General features: G+C 58.8%; 1 long non-coding RNA gene across 1 annotated transcript in view; it reads left to right on the top strand.

Moving 5' to 3' along the window:
* The first annotated feature begins 946 nt into the window (after positions 1–946).
* Positions 947–3,590, top strand: part of LOC144955475 (uncharacterized) — a 5,127-nt gene continuing 2,483 nt past the window's right edge. The window contains exons 1-2 of the long non-coding RNA XR_013641688.1: positions 947–1,076; positions 2,871–2,959. This is a non-coding gene — a long non-coding RNA (uncharacterized LOC144955475). The remainder of the gene's footprint in view (positions 1,077–2,870; positions 2,960–3,590) is intronic.

Here is a 3,590-nt window from a genome sequence, read left to right as displayed (position 1 = left end):
GTGGGTGGGTGAGTGGTGTGGGTGGTGGGTGGGTGGGTGGTGTGGTGAGTGGAGGGTGGGTGTGGGGTGGTGGGGTGGGTGGGTGGGTGGGTGGGTGGGTGGGTGAGTGGTGGGTGGGTGGGTGAGTGGGTGGGTGGAGTGGGTGGGTGGGTGGGTGAGTGGGTGAGGTGGGTGGGTGGGTGGGTGGGTGAGTGGGTGGGTGGGTGGGTGGGTGGTGGGTGAGTGGGTGGGTGAGTGGGTGGGTGGGAGTGGGTGGGTGGGTGGGTGGAGTGGGTGGGTGGGGTGGGTGGGTGGGTGGGTGGGTGGGTGGGTGGGTGAGTGGGTGGGTGAGTGGGTGGGTGGGGTGAGGTGGGTGTGAGTGGGTGGTGTGAGTGGGTGGGTGGTGGTGGGTGGAGTGGGGAGTGGTGGGTGAGTGGGTGGGTGGTGGGTGGGTGGGTGAGGGGTGAGTGAGGTGAGTGGGTGGGTGGGTGGTGTGAGTGAGTGGGTGGGTGAGGTGGTGAGTGGGTGGGTGAGTGAGTGGGTGGGTGAGTGTGTGGAGGTGGGTGAGTGGTGGGTGGGTGGGTGGGTGGTGAGTGGTGGGTGAGTGGGTGGTGAGTGGGTGGGTGAGTGAGTGGGTGGGTGGGTGGGTGAGTGAGTGGGTGGGTGGGGTGGTGTGAGTGAGTGGGTGGGTGGTGGGTGAGTGAGTGGGTGGTGGGGTGAGTGGGTGGGTGAGTGGGTGAGTGAGTGGGTGGGTGAGTGAGTGGTGAGTGGAGGGTGAGTGTGGGTGGGTGAGTGAGTGAGTGGGTGGAGTGGGTGGAGTGAGTGAGTGGGTGATGGAGTGAGTGAGGTGAGTGAGTGAGTGATGGTGAGTGGTGGTGGAGATGAGTTGAGTGGAGTGAGTCACCCCCACTCACCCCCACTCACCCCCTCCCCCCAGATGTCAGTGTCTCAGCAGGACCTGCTCACCGTCCTGCAAATCCTCAACCAGAACCTCACCGAAGGGGGAGGGGCCACCCCGCCTCCACCGACCAATGGGGGCGTCGGGGGGCGTGGCCTCGGCCAGCCCGCCAGCCAATCGGAGGCGAGCGTGGAGAAGGGTGAGAGTTGGGTGGTGGGGCGGGGTGACCCCCACACAGAGAGACCCACAGAGTTGATACAGAGATCCATAGAGACCCACAGAGACCCATAGAGACACACAGAGACCCACAGAGACCCACAGAGACACACAGAGACCCACAGAGACCCACAGAGACCCACAGAGACACACAGAGACCCACAGAGACCCACAGAGACACACAGAGACCCACAGAGACCCACAGAGACCCACAGAGTTGACACAGAGATCCATAGAGACCCACAGAGACCCACAGAGACCCACAGATACACAGAGAGACACAGAGACCCACAGAGACCCACAGAGACCCATAGAGACACACAGAGACCCACAGAGACCCATAGAGACACACAGAGACCCACAGAGACCCACAGAGACTCACAGAGACACACAGAGACCCACAGAGACCAACAGAGACACACAGAGACACACAGAGACACACAGAGACCCATAGAGACACGAGACACACAGAGAACCACAGAGACCCACAGAGTTGACACAGAGACCCACAGAGACACACAGAGATCAATAGAGACCCACAGAAACCCACAGAGATCCATGGAGACCCATAGAGTTGACACAGAGACCCACAGAGACCCACAGAGTTGAGACCACAGAGACCCACAGAGACCCACAGAGTTGACACAGAGACCCACAGAGACACACAGAGATCACACAGAGACCCACAGAGACACACAGAGATCACACAGACACCCACAGAGACACACAGAGACCCACAGAGACCCACAGAGACACCACAGACACCCACAGAGACCCACAGAGTTGACACAGAGACCCACAGAGACACACAGAGATCACACAGACACCCACAGAGACACACAGAGACCCACAGAGACCCACAGAGACCCACAGACACCCACAGAGACCCACAGAGACCCACAGAGACACACAGAGACACACAGAGACCCACAGAGACACACAGACACACAGACACCCACAGAGACCCACAGAGACACACAGACCCACAGAGACCCACAGAGACACACAGAGACACACAGAGACCCACAGAGACACACAGAGACCCACAGAGACCCACAGAGACACAGACACCACAGAGACCCACAGAGACACACAGACCCACAGAGACCCACAGAGACACACAGAGACCCACAGAGACCCACAGAGACCCACAGAGACACACAGAGACCCACAGAGACCCACAGAGACCCACAGAGACCCACAGAGACACACAGAGACCCACAGAGACCCACAGAGACCCACACAGACCCACAGAGACACACAGACACACACAGAGACCCACAGAGACCCACAGAGACCCACAGAGACCCACAGAGACACACAGAGACACACAGAGACCCACAGAGACACACAGACACACACAGAGACCCACAGAGACCCACAGAGACCCACAGAGACCCACAGAGACACACAGAGACCCACAGAGACCCACAGAGACACACAGAGACACACAGAGACCCACAGAGAGACCCACAGAGACCCACAGAGACCACACAGAGACACACAGAGACCCACAGAGACACACAGAGACACACAGAGACACACAGACACCCACAGAGACCCACAGAGACCCACAGAGACCCACAGAGACACACAGAGACCCACAGAGACCCACAGAGACCCACAGAGACCCACAGAGACCCACAGAGACACACAGAGATCACACAGACCCACAGATACACTCAGAGACCCACAGAGTTGACACAGACACCCACAGAGACACACAGAGACACACAGAGACACACAGAGAGACACAGTGTGTGTGTTGACGCTGCAGGCCCCGCTGCTGCTGCTGTGGTGCCTGTGAGCGGCGAGTTCGTCTGTGACTCGCTCCGCCTGACGCTCTACCAGGGCCTGGAGGGTCAGGTGATGGCATCACCAACAACAACATCAACAACATCAACAACATCAACAACATCAACAACATCAACAACATCAACATCAATAATAACTTCACCAACATCAACAACATCATCATGAACAACATCATCAACAACATCAACAACACAACAACATCAACAACATCACAACAACAAACATCAACAACAACAACATCACCATCATCAACATCAACAACAACAACATCATCACATCACTGTCAACACAACAACATCATCAACATCAACAACATCAACAACATCAACAACAACATCATCACCGTCATCAACATCACCACCGACCACCACCCCCACCACCACCATCACCACCACCACCCCCACCACCCCCACCACCACCCCCACCACCACCACCACCCCCACCACCACCACCCCCACCACCACCACCACCCCCTTACCACCACCACCACCCCCCACCACCCCCCACCACCACCACCACCCCCACCACCACCACCACCACCCCCCCACCACCACCACCATCACCACCACCCACCACCACCCCCACCACCACCCCCACCACCCCCCACCACCACCACCCCCACCACCCCCCCCCACCCCCACCACCACCCCCACCCCCACCACCACCACCACCACACCACCCC

This window comes from Lampetra fluviatilis, unplaced genomic scaffold, assembly GCF_964198595.1.
Source record: "Lampetra fluviatilis unplaced genomic scaffold, kcLamFluv1.1 SCAFFOLD_386, whole genome shotgun sequence".
NCBI classification, from domain to species: domain Eukaryota; kingdom Metazoa; phylum Chordata; class Hyperoartia; order Petromyzontiformes; family Petromyzontidae; genus Lampetra; species Lampetra fluviatilis.
This window is presented reverse-complemented; position numbering and strand designations above follow the sequence as displayed.